Source organism: Ambystoma mexicanum, chromosome 9 (assembly GCF_040938575.1).
Source record: "Ambystoma mexicanum isolate Mex_15411 chromosome 9, UKY_AmexF1_1, whole genome shotgun sequence".
Lineage (NCBI taxonomy): Eukaryota > Metazoa > Chordata > Amphibia > Caudata > Ambystomatidae > Ambystoma > Ambystoma mexicanum.
In genome coordinates this window covers 631314789-631336038 of record NC_090931.1, presented here as the reverse complement: position 1 = coordinate 631336038, position 21250 = coordinate 631314789, and the positions used below count along the sequence as shown (strand labels likewise).

General features: G+C 45.3%; 1 protein-coding gene across 1 annotated transcript in view; it reads right to left on the bottom strand.

The window, feature by feature from the left end:
* Positions 1–21250, bottom strand: part of BLTP2 (bridge-like lipid transfer protein family member 2) — a 1026973-nt gene that overhangs the window by 927174 nt on the left and 78549 nt on the right. The gene's annotated exons all lie outside the window — the stretch shown is intronic.

Sequence of the window (21250 nt, the reverse complement as noted above, 5' to 3'; positions counted from 1 at the left end):
TACTGCCAGTAAAAGCATCCATCTGAAAAGTAATGGTTATCGTTAAATTGGGGCTATTAAGTAACCTCTGAAGAACAATATAACTCTTAGCCAGTATGCTTTCAGTCACCTATCTTTTATGCAATACAGCAAGCTAGCACACAGGCCAGTATTTAAAATGCATCTTAATGGATATTGTTGTTAGAATGAATTCCCAAAATCAATCCTGGTGAGAGGATTTTGGGAGGCCACTCTATTTATGGAAAAGGGAAGACGTTGAGAGGTTAGCCAAAACCAAATCCAGGTAGGTGAGCGAGCAGTCAAAGCTTAGTCTCATGAAAAGTGTGAGTGCTCTAGGGCTACAATTTGTTCACACTGTGCAACAGTTTCAAGTTAGATAGTAGTATATCACAAATACAATTATTCATTAGGCTTTTAGTTACACAAGAAGCATATACAAATCACAGGTAAGTATTGGCAATCAAAGCCATATATAACACGTATACAATAGGAAAATAAAGATGCAGATGAGTACGTTACCAATGCTCATCGGGAAAGAACTCAAGTGCAATACAAATAGGTAGAAATAGTTAGACTAAGCAAAAGTACAGCTTCCCTCTAGTCCAACCCTAAGATGGTACGGGGCCTTGTTCCCAAAAGTCACACGTTTTAATTTATAGCTTCTTCAGGTATGGTATTTCAGAAATTATGCAGTGGGCTCTGGTGGTGTTTTATAAGGTTTTTTTATTAAAGTAATGCAAGCATTTACCCCAAGTACCCCATTCTATAATAATAATTTGGCATTTATATAGCGCTACGAACCCTCAGGTATCTGAGCGCTGCTTATTATTACCCACGGTGTGTGGTGCTCATTTATCGACCGAAGGATGAAAGGCTGAGTTTGGCCTTGCCGGGATTCGAACCTGCGTTAGCAGGCTCTGCACGGATGTCAAAGCAAGCGCTCTACTCGCTGTGCCACTTGACCGGCTAACCTATTCTCAAGGTAAGTCCTAGGAAAGGATCCTTTGCTTTCCCAGCACGGCTCGTCTCTGCGTCTCCCTTTCCTTCATTAAAGTTCCTCATCAGGTTTAAATGCCCTGTGCAGCCCATTACCAGTCTGACAACTAGTCAGCACGTTGCGTTTGATGTTCCTTTCATTCCACATCAACTCCTTCCTCCTCGTCTCAGTACTTGAGGCTTTATGGTAGTTGGGAGTCCCTAGGAGTTTCAACTATTTTAATGTTTCATTGCTTTGCATTTGTTCTTAAATGAGAAACCTAGAAACAGAAGATGTTATATTGGTGTTAGGCACATATGAAGTGTGAATGGCATTTTGTTTACAATGTTTGATAAAGAGGGTTTTTAGGATTTCACAACTAGAGGGATTTGAATAATGACAATATGCCATCAGAAACTCTGGAATTATAGAGTCTTCTTCACATGGAAGATGAGCACCCCACGTCTCTCCTGATGGGGGTCACCACTTCTCCCCGACAGCCATCTCCTTCCATGTGATGCTCCCTCATAATGTCACCACCAGAGTCAGGATCAGGTAGTAGCTGCCTTCCAGGTTGGGGATCAGTGAGGACTCTATGTGATTCCTCACACCTGCTGCTGCAAGGGGATATGTAGGAAGGGTTTCCGGGCAAGGGTCTTTACGCCAGAACTCTTCACTCGGTTTCTTTTTTTTGTGCATATTGACATCATCATTAAACCATGTCTTGTCTCTTACTTCGCTCTTTACAATTTTAATGCTTTCTGGTGCTAAGATAGTGATAGTCTTCGATGTGATCTCATTATATTGGTGAACTAAAACATTGATGCTATTAGACATCAGCCTCCTCGCCAGCCATAGGTATGGCTAGTTCACTAAGTGCTTCAGGCGTGAACTTCCTAAGGTTTCTTGCCCTTCGTTCTACTCTCACATTAGTGCTCACCTTATTAAGAGAGTGTTACGCTCAACTGGTTCCCACAGGGGCGTCGATCGGACCCGGACAGCTGCAGTCTCCACCAACGTGATGCGTAGTGAAGAGATGACAGTCTGGACTGGCCCGCCTAATCTTGTCTGCTGGACTCGTAGAAGTATTCCCCTGCAAGTGGAGAAAGGGATTTATCCACCCGTGGACTTTAGTGATGCCCCCCCAACTGTTCTCGTTCTCCCCACTAATCACCTCCGATATCCCCTCTTGGTAACCTCACCTTGTGTTTTTAAATGATGAGCTCTCCATCCTGCATGGCATGCAGGGGCGCGTAGATACCAGTTACTTCACTGGTTTGAAGGTACTGGAGGAGTTCCGGAGGAATATGGACTCCAGTGTCTATAAAGTTCAAAGAGTTCAATATGTCCGATGTTCACTCTTGTTCCATTCCCTCGTTAGGTTGCAGCTGGGTCCAAAAGAATATTGCCTGGAGGCAGCTGATGGCGTTCAGGTAAGAGTCTGTATTACCAAACACTGTCCGGTAAAAGTTGCATGAGTTTAACTTGCTGTTTTCTCTCCCTTTATAGGTGCGGCATAGAAAGATGCAGCGAATTAAAGGATAATACCTCTGGTGGTAAAGCAGGTAAGCCTATGGTGGCAAAGAGATTGTCTTTGTCGGTTTTCTCGGCTCACCTTGTTATTCCTTTTGTTTTCCCCCCAGGTGCTGGGTTTCGAAGAAGAAAATGATGGAGGCAGCGCAGAGTTGAAAGATGCAGTGGACTGCTGGCGAAGCGACGCATGCTGAAATAATGTCCTTTCCAGGCTCAGAGATGTGCTGGGTCCGGAATCAGGTAAGGAATCAAATAATGTCCGTGATCTAACCTCTTCTCCTTTCTTTTCCTTTTGTCTACGAGCTCCGGATTCGAGGCGGGCGTGGCAGAAGACTGGATGCTGACTTGCAGACACGGTGAGCGTTACGCTGCTGGATGCAGAATAACATGAAGCATGAGCTGCTGTTCAGGCGTGGTTTAAATAGCCTGCAAAGTAGTCCCAGGTAAGAAGTTCCCCAGAACCACACCCGAGTAAAAAATAGTCCCTGTAATAAAATAGTCCCATCCAGGCCTCACGTTGGCTTGGACTCATTTGCAGCATGGTCTGCATAAGGTAAGTAAAGTCTATGGCGCCAGGACTGATTTCTATGATGAGCCTGGCGCCTAAGGCGCCAGGACTGAATCCAAACAGCCCCCAGCCGGGGCTGTTGGGGTTTTAATGAGTATCTGGATGCCTGCTCCCGGGGCTGATGGACTCGATCCGGATGCCCGGGGGTAGGCATCATGACAGAGGCAAGCAGAGAGAGAACGAACAAACGATATTAAATAATGGTCAGTGCAAGGACAGACAGTAATGACACAAACATATAAGGAGAGACTATGCAATAACACCCAGTCAAGGGTGTTGCCCTCCCTATGAGTGGGATGATCCACATGCTGGATAAACCCCATCTCTTTTAGTGTGTAAAATAGTGTGGTGGTTTCTTGATCTAATTCATTATGTGCCGAGAGGTTAAAATCACCAAGGACAACCACAGGTGTAGTAGACTTTAAAAAGTCTCCAAGCAATGCAGTAAGTTGTTCTTCAAATAAAGGAGCCCCACCCAAGGTTCTATATAGTACAAGGAAGCTTACTGTGGTGCTATTATCAACACTTAATTTTACCAGGATGTGCTCACAATTCTCTAGTATATCAGTGCTCAACACATTGAGAAGGCATCATGAAGCAAGACACTGGCAACAGATTCAAAGTTCAAGCACCAATAGTTTATTAAATTAAATGCCAGGATGGTTGAAGGCCTAACCTGCCCTATGCTAAGGTAGGATTTCCCTACCTAAAGAAACTAAGGAAAGTCTGAGTCAGTAAGTTCAATTTAAAAGTCTTTCTGTGTCCAATACCTAACTAAAGCTAAACAATGTGCATGTATGTCAGCAACAAAAGAAATAGTGTTCCAAATAAAGTTCTGAGCTTCTTCCAGATCTGGGCGTACTTTTCCGCTCCCCTTGCCCAAGTTCAAGACAGCTCCACAAACTCTCTGGGTTCCCTTCCCCAAGAAGACAAAAAAAAGAAACAAGGCACAGAGGTTCCCTTCTTCAAGGCAGCAACAAAGTTCATAAGGTCTTCGGTTTCCGTGCGCCAAGACGTCAGCTTTTCCAGCTTGCCAACTTATACCTTGTTTCAGTCTCTCAATATTCAAAACCAGTTCCAGGTCAACTTTACACTCCTTTTGCCTTCTTGATAGCTCATACAGATGGCCTTCTTCTGCTTCATTTCAGCTATCTCTTTCATACATATGGCTTTGCTCTCTGTACGATAGGGTATCCGCGGTCAAGGCGCAGTTGGCAGACCACACGGTCCACTCATTACAGGTCACGCAACTGGTAACCTTAGGTGAAGTTGCAAGAGAACCTGTGTGGGCAAGAAAGCCTGTGTTCCGATTCACATTCACTTGGCTTTCTCTTTGCCACTCTTTTGGCTTTGCCACAACGTGTTTTCCTCTTCGTCAGTCTCTTGGCTTTGCCACAATATGTTCTTTCATACAGTTCACTCTGTGGTGCTCTCTTTCCTTCACCACATTGTTTTTACAATCTTCCGTAATATTAATTACTTGCTTTTCATTGTATTTCACACAAGCTTGCTTTGCATTTATAGGCTTGTCAAAAGCTTTCCGTTAGTTCCGTATTCAATAGTTCACAATTCTCATTCTTTCATTCACAGTTCATCTTGTTCATTTTGATCACTACAACTCTTCACTTTGGGTACCCTTTATTTCGCACATCTAATTCTGTTCATTCAGCCATTGCTTTTGCCCTTTTCCAGCTCCCAGGAGTGCCCAGATACGAGTGTTCTCTCTTGTTCACTCACCGGTCCCTGGCATCTCCTCCGGGGAGCTGCTTTCCTCCTTTTCCGCTCTGCCTACACGTTTTCATAGTTTTGCGAGCCCCGCACGCATTCCGGTCTTCTTTCTGTGAGTGGCCGGCAGCTCTGTTCACCTATCACGGACGCTGCCGGTTGCTTCCAGCAACTGGCTTTCTTCTGGGTCTACCGCTCCTACGGTGGGCACCCGACCAGGGAGGCTCTCACCACTGTGACCTTCTCACAGCCCGCATGGCCTTGGCAGCACAGTTTCTCCGGGAACTTGCTGGTGTCCTGGTTTCCCGACAGAACCCGCTCGGCGGTCTCCCTCTCCACAGGGTTTCTCTCCCTCCAGGCTCGCAGCACTCGGTCCGGCTTCTCTCCTGCTGGTCTCTGCCCTGCTGGTCACTCCACCTTTTAAGCACAGGCAACCACCTAACAGGTTGCAGGTGTGAATCCTCAAGCTCAATTGCCTGACCATAGTGGAATCCACTGGATATGGCTGACACTCACAACAGTCTGCATGCCTCTTCCACGTATCAGTGGTGAAATGACATGTTCGTGTGTACCACTCCTAGTCACCTCTTCCTCATCACAGTACTATAATAATATATTTTATTTATAGCGCACCCATACACAAGTGTTTTAGGGTGCGACGAGGCACGAGAGGGGTACATGGGAGGACAACAACAATGATCTTACTAGGCCCAGTGACATTATGAACGCGCAAGTGCAAGGTAGGGGGAAAAGTGCAAAGGACAGGGAAGGAGTTCAAAGTACTGAACAAGTGATCAAAACAACAACAGGTAGGGTGGGCAGCAGGTGGCAAGTGCAAGAATTAAGTGCAGACAATGGATGTCTAATAAGTGCAGGTAAGGGGACTGTAGGGTTGCAGATACAGACCCAAGTGCAAGGATGGCCAGTTGGCAGTGCGGGTATGTAGCTGGGTGGGCAGGGATCTGGGCCGGAATTCAGAGGGTGGCCAGGTGCCCAGTACAGATACAGACAGATCAGCAGGGGAGAAGAAGAAAGAAGGCAGAAGCAAAGAGGAAGGTCTTGAGGTACTTCCGTAACCGAAGATGGTTCTCCTCGAGAGGCAGGTAAGCTGTTTCAGAGGGAGGCCCGAACAGAGGAAAGAGATCTAACACCAACTTGTTGCTTGAAGAAGCGACTGACCCTGAGGGAGTTGGAGGTGCAAAGAGCTCAAGTAGAAAGGTATTTCCGAAGGGAGAGTTGAAGGTATTGCGGACCTAGGCCCCAGAAGGCCTTGTGGGCAATGCAGAGGGTCTCGAACGTAATCCTTCCAGCCACTAAAGAGATTTCAGGGCTGGAGAGATACGATCCCAGGGCTTGAGGCCAAATGGTATGAATGAGGGGAAATGATTGACAACAGTCTTTAGAGACAGGGGGAGTGTAAGGTTGTTTCCCACAAGGAAAAGGGGGATACCATGCCTCACCGGCGGACATCCTTTTCTTCACCCCTTTCTCAGAATCCCTATATTGGTGGTACTTTCTAGGGTTATCCTGGAAAAAAGGAAAAGGGGTAACAATATCCCATGAAAGCAGTTGGAACTGAGGGTTAATCATGGAATGGAAATGTTGAGTACCGCGTCTCACCCAAGGACAGCCCTCTACCATTCCTCAAGTCTCCCCTACCCAGGTGGGCCTCCCTCATCTCCCCCTGTTCACCCCAGGGTCGGGATCCACGAGCGATGGCCCTTCACTAGCCACCTGACCAGAGGATGTTGGGGAGAAAGTAGTGAGGACGCCCGCAGGCTCCTCACAAAGAGAAAGCTATACATACATGCTAAACAAGTGTGAGAGTATTCTTAATCGGTTTCTATTCAGGAATATAGAATAACGTATAATGCAAATATTTGTTGGTTTATGATAAAATGTAGTGGGTAAGGCATTGATAACATTTGTAAAATCAGGAAAGGATACTGCCTGGAATTTTTCTCAAAATTGTGCAATGTGCCGCCACACTACAGAAAGTGGTTGCACGACCATCTTACTCGGCTTCAAGAAGAGGTCGAAGCACTCATTCAGAATGGAGCAATCAAAACACTAGCACAAGAGCAGGTGACCAAAGGGATTTATTCACTAGACCCTCTTATACCCAAAATAGACAAGACAAAAAGGCCCGTCTTATACCTACAGCCAGCAAACATGTATGTCAAACCACAAACATTCAGTAGGACTACCCTTAAAGAGGTAATTCCACTTTAAAATATAAAAAGATTACATGACAATGTTGGGACATGAAAGATGCATATCATATTTCATTTTCCCAGCTCATCATAAATATCTTAATTCCAAAGTAGACTAAAGACATTTTCAGTTTAAGGTGCTTCTTTTTGGGATTGCATCGGCCGCTCGTGTGTTCAGAAGAGTGCTTGCAGTGGTGGCGGTACATCTGCCCTACCAGGGCATAGCCGTATACCCTTAACTTGGGACGGCTGGCAAATAACAGGGCATAGCACAGAAAGTGTCTCTGATGCACACAGGACAATACATCTATGTTGTCTAAGGTTTACCATCAACGAGAAAGCCAAATCTAGTACCAAGTCAAAATAAAATTCTCTGGGTCGCCATTCTAGATACACAAAAAGCAACCGCTTAAAGATAAAAAGAGAGGGTCCGAGCACAGCAATCTCAAATCCCTCGTTATAGTCAGGAACGCAATGAAACCCACCGGCATGATGGCATCATTATCATTCCCCATGTGCGGCTCAATATGCACCCAATAGTGGCTCGAAGGACAATGGCCTTAAGGGGCAGAGGAGAGGGACATCTAGTTCTAGTGTCGCAAAAGATGCCAAAACTCTTCACCAGTGAACAGAAAAGAATATGCTAAAGAGACATTTTATCAGTCTGCCAGTGCATGTAAATATCACAACACAAACAGCACTGGTGGGGAGTGCACTGTCAAGACATCACTGCCATGGGGAAGTTGTCGAGTCAACAAGCCAAACGGCACATAAATGTGCTAGAAGGTTTGACCATCAAAATAGCGCTTTACTCTTTTCAAAACCTAATTTCAACGCAAAGTGTCCTTATCAACACACACAATACCACATCCCATGGTTTATATATATAGTCAACAAGGTGGCAGACACTCAATAGTATTGTCTTTTCTTTCGCAGAACATTTGGCACTGGTGCATTGAAAGAAAAAAAAATCACTTCCAGGCGCAACGTATCCAGGGGAACACCGTTGTCTAGCAAACAATGTATACAGAGTCCTTAGAGGAAAACGAGTGTGAGCTTAGCAAAAACACACCCCGACACATTTTCTGCAACATCGTGCCATCAGATGAAAGGCCTCTGTGCAACAACATCCAATGCAAACTGCTCAAGCTGTCCCTCCAGGTACACTCCACAGGGGTCCCCAGGAAATGCTCTATGGATGAGCTTGTCTACTACAAATCCAGAAATGGGCCCAGCTCATGTTTGCCTCAAATGGAGCTATGTAGACGCACTGCCCCAGACGGTAACATTATTTCAATGTACTCTTTTATAGAGGTCCCTCAATAAATGTTGGATCCTGATCTCTGTGCCCCGCAGCAGTGTTAATGTCCCAGTTTGCATTACTTACTTGCTGCATCTAGGTTCCCGACTTTCATTTGCATGTGTCAGCACAGGATTGTCTCTACATCTACACTGCATGTAAAGAAAAGCAGAGCCCTCAATTGTGGACAGTTGTGCTGGGGTTTCATAAACATTATCCCTGCTACTTTTCCTCCTACAATGCTGCGCCTTTAGCATACAGCAAAGTCCCATGAATAATTTGTCCCAGCTGTCAGATAATCTCTACCATTGCAATACAACCTGCTTCCTCTTCTCTATCCACCCTTCATTTTCCCAAGTATGTACACTAGATATCACTGTATGTCTGAAAAAGTTCTTTAAACTATAATTACTTCTGCATGCATTGTCATGTTCCTTTTTCTCGTCTTATGTGATGAATCCAATAGAGTCATCACGGATTCCCTGGCAGTGACCTCCTCCCATGTGGCCAGGGACGGCAGCCGCTACCCGATACTGACCCTCGGGTGGCTTTATGAGGATGAACACATTGGAGGAGACAACTACCAGGGAAATGTCATCACTTCATTGGACGAAATGCAGTATCCCCCCCCCCTTCCCAAGTAGAGTACCCTCTAATACTAAAGACCCTAATGGCATATTGTCAGCTGCTTGTTCCCCCTTGTAGAAGAAGTAAAGAAACCTCTTCTTCCTATTTTTCCTGGTCAAACAACTACATATGACACGAAGAGACAAAGCTCCAACACAACACCTTTTTCTTCTAAGATACCTTTATGTAAAATCACTAAGAACTATTCAAATATCATGTGTTCAACACCACCTGTGGACTCCAACTCCCAGAATTCACCCAGTACTGAGGCGAGGAGGATGAAGGAGTTTGAACAAGTTACCAAGAACCTGAAACACAACCTGCAGTCCAGTCGTCTGTCCAAAGCACATATGCGCGGGACATTAAAACATGTCCAGCGCACTATTGGAGGAAGCAGTGCAGGCTAAGACTTGGATTCCTGTCCGGAGGCTTGCGAACCCGGAGATCACAAACCAGTGTGGAAGAGCAAGGAAGGCTGCCACGTCAGAGGGGGATCTGGGGGCATGCTGAGCCGGAGACCAAAGTGCTGTGGAGACGCAAGAGAGGTCCTGGTGCTCAGCAGGTCGAGAAGACAGCATTCTACAGTCCGGCGCCTGAAGGGAAGCAGGGGTGTGACTGCAGAGCCACGAAGGAAGCCAGAGGAATGCCTGCACACTCCAGTGTGGAAAACAGGTGAAAGCAGCACGCCGTAGAAGCGTAATCCGGAAATGCTGGATAAGACCGGTGAGTCTACCCAAAACCAGTGGGGACTCTGGGGCATTCCGGCGACCACACCAACAGCAATTTGAACGTAATACCGTCATTAACACGAGAAGATTGTTTGAATGCAGAAAAGGAAAAGCAATTTCCCTAATGAGCTATAGATGCATTAAGTGCAAGTGTGGGGCAAATCCTGAGCAAACCTTACCTCAAACATATATACACCAAGCCAAGAGCAATACATACAGTATTGCTGATAAAGAAACTGTGAAATGCATGAGAAGCCCTGGCAAAGCAAGATACCAAGCAAATGAAAACCACAAGTGAAGACCTGGCAGGCGAGTACACAAGGCAGTCAGCATTGCATGAAGAAACCTGGCAGGGTGGGTATACCAGGCAACTTGCAAAACTTCCAGAAATGTTAAGAAAAACAGTGTTTTCTAAACCAAGGAAAAAGCTGCGTTAAAGAAAGACTGTTACAGAATTTGTGGCCTAAACAGGAAACTTGTGAGTCAAGGCAAGATACAAAGGAACGGTTAGTAAAAGAGACTATTGCCATCCTACTTAAGAATCGAGGGAACGAGGTCCACCCTCTCTGGATCCAAGGACTTGGACCTTGAACATTTTTGTTGGGACTATTCTTTCTTCAGTTGTGAACACTTTTTGCCAGTATCAAGTTGAAGATATTTCCTTACACATTTTCATTGTTTTTTTGTTTGTAGTGTGAGGGTCAGGATAGGATGTTTTGGACACAAGGACGGCTTTTCAGTTATTGACATCCCGACGCAGACCGACTCCTTAGTTTTGGTGTATAGGTAGGGAAAATCCTCTTTAGCATAGAGTCAAGGAGCCATTTTTCCAACGCATTTTTATTCAATAAATATCTTTGATGTAAACATGACAACCTTGTGTCCGGCCCTCATTTCGGACCCCTCACTTCTCCGACTACAGTCCTCCGAAGGGCCATACTACCTACAGCGCTTCAACGCCATAACAAATGGCAGAAGGTTCTATACAAATACTAGATAACAGAACATATACACAGATGTAATTGGGTCCTAGATATTCTAGGGGTAAACCCACAATAGTATTGCTGTCCAAAAGTTCACTTGTCAGGTGATCTTGCAACAAGCGCAGATATTCAACTCTCCCCAGAGTCTTGCATCAGGTACAGCCCTATCCTCTGTTGCAAAACCAACCACAGCTACAGGTGGGGTTTAAAATCGCCTTTCAGGTGGAAGTTAGGCTCTGACATTCAGAGTATGATGAAATCATGATAGCAGTTCCAAGTCTGTAAGGAGCACTGTCCCACCAGATTTGGATTTTGCTCTGTCAGTTCCTGAACACAGTGGAACCTGTCAATTTTAGTAACGTAGAATTATTCCTTGCACTCCACAAGTTACAAATGTTAATTATCTTTACATACACTTTCCAATCACACAAGTCCTCTGCTTTCCCAGTTAAGGAATGGAGATTTAACTGTATCAAGGGAAAGTATGAACATTTTCATTTCAGAACCGACAAACATTAACATTATTTTACTATGTATCCCTTTGCAAATCAAACAGAAAAGCATGGTTTGAATTTGTTTAATCAAGTCCTGACATACATACTGAAGTCTGGGTAGAAAGTTAATTTCTATTGTAGATTTTCTGCAGAGCCAAGAAAGCTCAATTATGTTCTCGGCTGTCTAGGTCCATGAATATGTTTTCTGTTGTGTCTGAAATCCTGTTGTTATACTTAGGCGCTGGCTAGGTGATATCCTGTTTCATAAGGTCGGGTTTGCTAATATTCAGTACATATGAGATTCCACACTTTGTGTTTATAGTAGTAGTTGATTTTATTCTTGTAATCCGGTCTCTGGATGACACTAGTTGTCACTCATGTGACATACATCTTAGTTTGTACATTCTTCTTCAGGTTTGTAAAAAAGCAACGTGCTTAGTATTTTCAAGTGCCGACACGTGTTTTAACCTCTAGGTTTTTCTCAAGGCATTTACGTGGAATGAGTGATCCCGGTTGGGTAGATTGGAGGTTGGCTGTAAATGGGTTGGACTGGACAGCATTCGTGCCTGGCTTGGTAGTGTCCTCAACTACGGTCTCACAGTCATCTGCTAGGTTTAGTGATTCCGCGTGACTCGAGTTCCTGGAGGAACGCAAGTCTTGCGGGATCAATAAACCTAGCGGGATCACTCATTCCACGTCAGGCATCAATCGAATCACAACGGAAGAAAGCACCTGAAGAAAACATTTCAATAGCACGGAGATCCATGGTTCTCATAAACTCCAACTACCTCACCATAGGTCCATGAATAGTTTTCACAATAAGGGAGGAAATAGTGTCCAAAAATCTGGTATTTTGGACTGCAAAATGAGGCACAGATGTGTAATGGGCATAGACTCTGGAACTCAAGGATAGTGGTTTCATGTTCTGATATTTTAATACAAGGGAACGATTTAAATCTGGACAGCAGAGACTGCTCCAGATCACTCAGGCACATGAATCATCACCCCATGGTCTCCAACACACAAAGTACATGGCCAGCAAATAGTTCAAGTTTGTGCTCATGACCACTACCACATACCACAAGTCCCTTGACATTTCGATTTGATCTAATTCTGATCGCTAGAGGCTCTATGCAAAACTAAAAAGTGATTTGGCATCCTTCACAAGTGCCCCTCATTTAGAAAATATATTGTGACCACGAATGATCTGTTTCAACAGAGGTTGAGGGGAACGGACAATTTGCAAAAGTACATTTTGAATTATTGGGAATGAGTCCCTATTTCTCTGTTATCAGCTTGCAGATGGGCCAAAGAATTCTAGCAAATTCCTGGCCACACCCAATAGGTTATTACTTCCAAAAGCATGTGCAACTACATTTATAATTCTATTGTCCCCCATCTTGGAACAAATCATGCTTGATCTGTGGTAATCGAGTGCTGTAAGAGAAGGTGCTGTGGACCAGTATGCCTCCCAGAGAGGGGGAACCCTTGATCGTCAGCAGAGTGCGGAGAACTGAGGGAAGCTGGACACTCCATCACTGGAGGAACCAAGGGTCAAGCTACCCTGGGGGAGATGCAAGACGGAGTACACTTTGGGAAAAGAAAGTTAGACCGAGGAGCCGAGCAAGGAGGAGGTTGCTGCCAAGCTGGTCCGGTGTGCAGGGGCGGAGTGGTGAGCAGCAAGCAAAACACTCCTGGCATCCCCAAGGTCGGCAGCCGTGGAGGAACGGTCCCACGCCAACAAGGAAGAAGCAAGCACGGCAGAGCCCCTGGCCTTCGGAGACGAGAGAAGGAAGTCTCACCGCAGACAGCAGGCACACAGGACGTCCAAAGAACATCGCAGACCACAAATTAAGGTACACTGATGAACGGGGAGCCACCGGGAGACCTGTAAAGTGGCAGAGACAATTCGGAAGAGGCAAGTAAGCCTATAGAGCCACATGAATGGGTCTAGGACCCTATAACAAATCCAAAGACATTCAGAAAGCATAATCAATGGAATAATACTTCACCAAACAGTGAACCAGGTTTAACAGGGTACTGGTGGTCACCAGCAGTGCGAGTCTGGGACCTGCAGCCATTGAAAGAGAACTGTGAAAGTGATATACAATAAATGCAGTACTTGGCAGCTGAGTAAACCAAATCTGTATGTGACACCACAGCTTGAGAGTGCATCCAGGCTAATCTTCGTCACAGTGCCTGGTGGGAGGAAACCAGGTCTGCCAACCTGGGTCAAGGGCGGACCCCAGTTTGGAAAAACACTCAAAACTCTTTCGTCTTTCAACTGTGCCTGATGAAAAGGAACCAGGTTGCCAATCAGGGTCTGGGACCCAGAGACAGAAAAGGAAGCCTAAGAAGAGCCAACCAGGGAACAGAATTTTCCCCAACAATTGCTGAACTGTGCAAGAACCCTGATCAAAGCCGGGGAAGGGAGATATTCCCCAATACTTCAGGATCTAAAGATTCCAGAACTATCGTTTGCACAGGGGTAGGGAACCACTCCCTTTGGGCTGGAAAGACCTTCTTTTCAGTTAGGTAAAACTTAGAGTGTGAGAGACAGAGCCAGGATACTGACATTGGGACTTTCGCTTTGGACATTCTCACACTAGTGATTTCCTTTGAGGCAGGAAACCCCGTTTTAGCGTTGGGGCGAGATATGGTTTTCCTTTCCTTTTTGCACTTACATACAAGTTTCTAATAATTGCCATGTCCCCTCCGTATCACGAGTCTTACTTTTGCACCCTTACATGGGACATATGCATTCTTGGGGGTCCGTAGTAGGCTTCACATTAAGGGATGGCATGGATCTTGTCACCGACTTCATCAGCAAGCTGGGTTGGAGTGAACTACTTAACTATTTAATGAGAGGTGTGGTTACATTTGCGTCAATATTTTAGAAATAAAAATAAAGCTGCCAGTGAAACCATATGGGCTCAGTGACCTTCTTGCTCACTTTAATTGCCAATTATACCTCCTCTTTAAAAAGACAGGTATCTCCAATGTGGCATTATTAGTTTGACAAATGTCCAATGTTTCCCAATTATTGAGCTTGCAGCAGAGGAGCCATCTTATCAGATGAACAGAATGTATTATAGTATTCAATAAATGCTTTCAGTTTTAGATGTTCTTCTAGAAGACCCCCCTGGGACCAATTCAATTGAATGTGGTTACACTTTTGATACCAGGACCTCGTTCTCCACTTGCACTGTGGTTACGTCCATCTTTATGGCGCAGACCCCTAGTTCAATTTTCCGAAAAGTGTCTTCCCCATCACCAACACGCTTCTTAGCTTCCCCGATAACAACACACAGCGGCTTGATCTTACGTTTTGAACCATCAACCTTAGAGGCCATATAGTCTATTTTCTGGTCCACTTCCATTAAATCAGTTTTTTAATTCCAGAATTAGTGCATTATGGTCTTTACCTTGGATTTCCACTAGTAGTGCCTTCATTTTGTCCCGCTGATTCTATTCCCATCCTCAGTCAGGTGGGCTGTTTCCAAGTGCAAGTGTACAGTTTGGCTTGCCTTTTGCAAGCGGATGGTATGACCCACCAGATATATGACAGAATGATTGCGGCTGGGATAGTCGGGTCGGTGTGTAGAGCAGGTGCAAACAAAAGCTGAATATATGCAAGGTGTTGAAGTGCTGTTAGATATTGGGAAGGGGAGACTTGCATCGCAGTAAGGCAAGGGGATGAGCATGCTATTGCACAACTGGAGGCCATTACCAGGCAGTCCACTGGTCACTAGGGTCGGTTACAGCCAAACTACATCAGTTCAAACGACGTCAGCATCTGGGTAGTGTGTCACTCTCCCAGTGCCATTCAGCCTGGAGACTGAATTAGGACATGAGATTAGAACGGGCACAGATGGTAAATGAGCAATAGGTGCATACAGGGAAAAGAAAGTTAATGTTTGTTGAACTTTGTGCCGAGGCCATGGTACTACTAGTGGTAGATCATCACTCCAGGCATGTACGTACTACATACATACGTACGTATGGGGATACACACAAACATACCCACACCACATGCAATCACCTGACCCGTGCGCAGCCCAGTCCATTCTTCCCACATAGACCACCGATATTGGGAGCATCTGTGATGGAAGTTCCCTTCCCAAGGCGACAATGGTGTCAGACCCCTCATCTGGAATGTAGTGCAACATAACGTGTGGTCCTGTGGAGCTCACAGATTTCAGAGAGCATCTGGTGGCATCAAGAACAGAAGTACTGTCCTTGTTATGTATCACATATTATGGAAAACATGAGGAATGCTTGTGAGGATTTCCACGCTTAAATTGGCTGGATATGGAACAATGGTATATCCAAATATACTGTAGCTAGGAGAATACAAACTGATAAAGCCAACTGTTGGGACAGAGCCCAATCAGTTGAGTATTTAAGTGGTAAGACCTTGGTATGTGAATATGCTTCTCAAGCCTTTCCTCAAACCGATGGACTATTTAAAATATACTAACAACCAGGGCTTGAGGTACTTTATTATGAATATGCATTTTAATCTTCTGCCAACTATGATGGTGCTTGGTGTGAGAAAACTAATCCCAAAGGATGAGAGGTTGTGCCGCATTTGCAAGGACTCATTGGAAACAGACATCTCCTTACTCAATGCAAGTCCTTACGCGACCTGTATGCGATTCTTTAGAGTCATTTTGTAAACCACATTGAAGATATAAATCTGGACCAATTTTGGTCCACCATTGTGGGTACCCATTCCATGGTTACTACAAATGCTGCATACCTGGTATGGAAATTGATTTTAGAGAAACCTCAAGAATGATCTGAAATTTCTTTTTCTAGATTTCGCTGTACTATCTTAAGAATTTGTTTGTGGAAAAATTCACACAGTTTTTAGATGAACATGATTTTTTTTAATATTGTTACAGACTGTATTACGTTTTAATTTTTATTTGTGATATGTTTTTCTAATGTTGTGTAAGGGTTTAAATGTTAACCAAATACAGCTCAGATCAGAAGGCAGAAGACAGTGTCATTAAACTCAGTAAGCAATCCACATATTGCAGCTAAACTACCAATCTTTGCTCCTCTTTAGTCAATGGCCAACCCAGCAGCAACACTCAGTCTCAGGTCGGCTGCGGATTTCTCTTGACTTAGTTAGAAAGTCACTTACAGTGTCTGAGCCACGATGGTCAGAACCACCCTATCTGCAGTTAGCCAGGAAGTGCCAGCCAAGGAGGAGGGCCATGGCAGGAATGGCCACAACACAATAGTTCTTTGGTGTACACCACTGAATTGCAGTTTCATCAGACTCCACGTCAACTTATGCGAGTACTGTCGTGAGTACTGTGATGAATCTGAGGATGCCATCACTGCTTTCCCTGGGGTCGTTTTTTTCCATGTGGCCAGGGCACGTCAGCCGTTACCTGATCCTGGGGGCGGCTATATGAGGGAGGAACACCTGGAGGGAGATGATCCTCACAGAAATGATATGACATCAACAGAGGAAGGCACATACCCCCATTCCCTTTTAGGGAAATTCTCTCCATTACCCAATACCCATGCCTTAATGGCACTTTGCAACACTCTCCCGCAACCTCATGCCAGACCTACTTTAAACACTCCCCAACATGACACAAAGAACAATATACCAGTCACTGAAACGAGGAAGATATAAGGGGCAGTTATCACTCCCAAAAGTATCAAAAGGGTATCATACCAATTCCCTCAATAAGGGATGGCGTTATGAGCACTAGGACAGGAAGAGAAATCGAGCAATGAGGATGACGAAGAACGACAAGCCCAAAGAGCAGTCTAGTCTTCAGAAGCTCTCCAATCAGCCCAACTTTAAAACTGCTGCCGCAGCAGCTGAGGATGAGAAGGATCGGCAGAGGCTGGAGGACACAGCGTCCTGCGCAGAATGCAACTGGCATGGCTGGGTAACCGAACGCTGCGGCAGAAGGTGTTAGAGCGCAGCGATACAGCAGTTGAGGAAGCGCAAAGGCAGGCTGCTCATCGCCTGTGAGCGAGAGGCAGCGGGAACTGTGTACCGCGTCGGCGAAGGCACAACAGATGACAGGGTGCACGCCTAGCCAGCAATCAGACAGGAAAGAGCAGAGAAGTGCTGGAAACACTAACAGCACCCGGTAAGTCCAGCCCAATAATTTACAAAATGCGCCCCATTGTCAGACTAAAGGACTTTGCACACTCCCAATGTCGGGAAAACCTCACGTACAAGGAACTTTACAGCCCATGTGGCATCAGTATATGTATGCATGGACCGGCTCCGATGCAGCTGGAAAAAAGGACATACGATTACTAGCATATATCTGTAGCTGTTACAATTTTGGAGCATAGCTACGTAAACAATATGCAAATGTTGGAAAGGTCCAGGAGGACTGGGTTTGATACTCTCGCTGTTCGCAGTGTGTGCTGTGATGAATCAGAGGTGATCATCCCAAGGACCCTGGCCTTGGACCCTTCTCATGTGGCCAGACAAAGGCAGACGCTGCCTGATCGTGACCCTGGAAGTGGTGTTTTGCAGGAGGATCACATTGGAGGGGACACCGGTCACGAGAATCGGGAGAACCCTCTAACTAACTTCCCTAGTGATCCCACCGTCTTAATGGCCTATTGCAAAATCGAAACCTTTGATAAAAAGGGGAATAAGAACATTAGAGACTTCAAGTTCCATACTGCTCCATGTACTATGATGGGCAAGAGGGGCTTAGAGGCACTGAACTGCAGTATGTAGTCTAGCGTTTCTAATGGCTCACACCTGAGCAGGAAATTTGATTATTTAAAGCCCCTTCAGGAGCAGGCCATTAGAAGCAGTAAAAGTAATTGGCAGCCGTGTATGCAGCAGAGGCAGAGAACTGAAGACGCCGGGACCGCCACAGTGTCTGTAGCGGATTACGGTGCCGAGAGAGTCATAGGAGTTAGAAGCCTGAAGTGCAGAAGTCCCACAGCGGGAAGCAGTGCTTTGACAGGCTACCCCGTGGAAGTGAAAAGCTCTACTTATCCTGTGCCCTACTCCGGTGGCTGGCGAGCACCAGAGAACGTAAGGAGCAACGCAGGCTCCTGTTGTGAAAGGCGCGGACCACAGGAAAACGAGTGGAGCTGTCAGAAGCTCTGGACCAGACTAATGAGGAAGAGGTTGCAGCAGTAGCTAGTTGGGCAGATGCGGAGGAAGACACAGGTGAGTTAGCCTTAGAAAGGTGACGCAGGGGCGCTCCGCAAAAGACCACTGGCTGCTTGCATACATTTTGAATACTGAACTAATGAAAGAAAGTATTTCTGGCACAATACTCATATTGAGAGGACACGAGGGGAGACAGTTTGCAACTACCTTTACCCAAGCAAAGAGGGGGTAATATTGAACCCAGACTGTAATCATCATTGCCAAAGTAAAGAGAGGGCACTACTGAACCAAGGTTATAACCAACATTGCCAAAGTAAAGAGAAGGAAATATTGAAGCCTGATAACAACAAGCATTGCCTGAGCCAACGAAAGGACATTACAAATAAAATGGGCAACAGCTTTCTTAAAAAGAGAAACATTACCAGAGACATTACCAGCAGTTACCTGATGTGATAGTAGGAACTCAAAGGTTGTAGAAGAGAAGCCCTTCTTGTGGAAGGTATTAAGGGGGAGAGGAAAATAACCTGCATTTCATGTGATGTGGAAAACAAATCAGTGGAATCATCAATGGGTGTTGTATTCTTAAGGAACAAGTTGTGAATCTCAATGTTGTTGAAAGTCTAAGACTTTGCTAAAGTTTGCAGTAAGCCTCAGCACAGAGTACTTGTATTAGTGGTAGGAGTCTTATCCTGGCAGGGGAGTATAGCAGTAAAGGGATTATTTGTCCTTGCAGGTTAGTGGACCAGGAAGAAGATATTGAAGTACTGCATTGTGGTAAAAGGTTGTGGTGGAAAGAAAGTGGCAAGGCCACTAATGTGTTTGATGAATTGTGGTAAAACCATCCTAATTAAAAAATTATTGTTTATAAAGAAGAAATGTTAAGTAGATGTCTATTCCAAAGAGAAGTCATATTGAAATATTCATTGAAAGTGTGAAGACAAAGGTTTTTTTTTTTAACTCTTTTTATTTATTTCCAACAACAACAAAAGGAAAACAGATAAACAAGCCCCAACTCCCCCCTCCTCCCTGCAGGCAGCATTAACCAGTCAACGAGCCATAACACTCTAAGTCAATCAGATGAATTTGTGATTTTTGGAACAATCCCAAGCTTGACCCCCCCAATTCCCCTTCCCTCTTCCCCCCCTCGTTAGCCCCTAAACCGTCACCTCCACGAATAACACACAAAAGTCTACTGCAGGTCCAGGAGCCGCAAACGCTGAGGGCGCCACCCAATTCGGAAATCATCTTTGAGAAACACCATAATTTCCTCCCAATCCGTTGCAAAGGAAGGAAGTTTATCGTCCATGGTGTACGTTGTTTATTTGTTTGTTTATTATTTGTAATGCGCCGGAATACCCTAGGGTAACAGGGCGCAGCAGATACAGGAATTTGCGAAACTTAGTTGCAGACAATAAAATATATACAAGGCATAAACACAATAATAATGAAGGTAAGCAGGAGTATATACATATATACAGTTAACAGTTGTGTGTCCAGTATGTCCAAGTGACAAGAGGGAGAGGCGGAACCTGGCTCAGTATGTTTAGACAACGGCTGTCTTCAGCCAAGACATCATCTTGGAACAGAAGTTTTAGTAGTGTAAGTCCATTCTAAGAGTGGGTGGTAGGGAGTTCCACAGTTTAGCCGCTTTCACTGGGAAGCTATTACCTCCTATGGTAGATCGTTTGTAGTTAGGGACGGAGAGGCAGTCTCTGTATGCTGTCCTTGTCAATCTGTGAAATCTGTTGATCAGGTAGATGGGGGCCGCGTTATTGAGGGACTTGTGGGTGAGTGAGGCAGTTTTTAGGGAGATTTTGTCTATGATAGGGGTCCAGTTGTTCTGTTGGCTGTGTTCTGTGATGTGGTCTCTTCTTGAGATGCCCAGGGCTGCTCTGAGTGCATTGTTCTGGAGGGTTTGTAACTTGCTAGTGGTGGCTTTGGAGGACCCAAGATAAAGGGCGTTACAGTAGTCTAAGCGGGATAGTATGAGGGCTCTGGCCACGGTCAGGCAGCTGGTGTCGGATAGAAAAGGTTTGGCTGTACGGATCAATTTACACGTGTAAACTGTGGAGGAGGCTAGTGAGTTCACCTGTTTGTTAAAGGTGAAGTTGGAGTCCAGGTAGAAGCCCAATGTTTTGACTTTGTGTCCCACTCCGATAGTGTTGCCATCAATTATGAAGGATGAGTAGGCTGAGCTTAATTTCTTTATGCTGGCAGTGGTACCCAAGGTGATGAGTTCAGTTTTATCATCATTCAGGCATAGACCTTGAGTGGCCATCCATGCCTGGATGATGATGTAAACCCTATTCACCAAGGCCAAATCCTTTCCATAATCTCCAGAAAGCGGAAGGAGGATCTGGGTATCGTCTGCATAGATAGTGTAGGTGATACCGAGATGATACAGATCATCGAAAAGGGGCTTGGTAAATATGTTATACAGTGTAGGGGAGACACAGGAGCCCTGAGGTATGCCGCAGCATCTGTAGGCGAAAAAACCCTCATGGTTCTGCCATCGAGGAAAGATCTAATCCATGCAATGGCCTCGGGGGAGAAGTGGGCGGCCGTGTGTAGGTGAGTGCAAAGGACTGAGTGGTCGACCAGGTCAAATGCTGCAGAGAGGTCGAGGAGGAGGAGTAATGCTGCTTGGCCATTGTCTCCAAGCAGATCGATCTGTGTTTTAAGGTCGATGAGAGCTGTCTCAGTCCCATGTTGGGGTCGGAAGCCTGATTGTCTGGCTCCTAACAGGTGGTGTTCTTCCAAGTGCTTCTGTATTTGAACATAGGCAACCTTGTCCAGGATTTTCAGGAGGAATGGTACCGTTGTTATGGGTCTGTAATTAGTAGGGGTAGCTGGGTCAAGAGTATGTTTTTTTAGTAGAGGTAGTACCCAGGATTGTTTTAGGTTGGTTGGGATGGACCCAGTGGAGAAAGAAGCATTGATTAGCTTTGTGATAAATGGGGAGAGGTCGCGGTCAGCGTCTTTT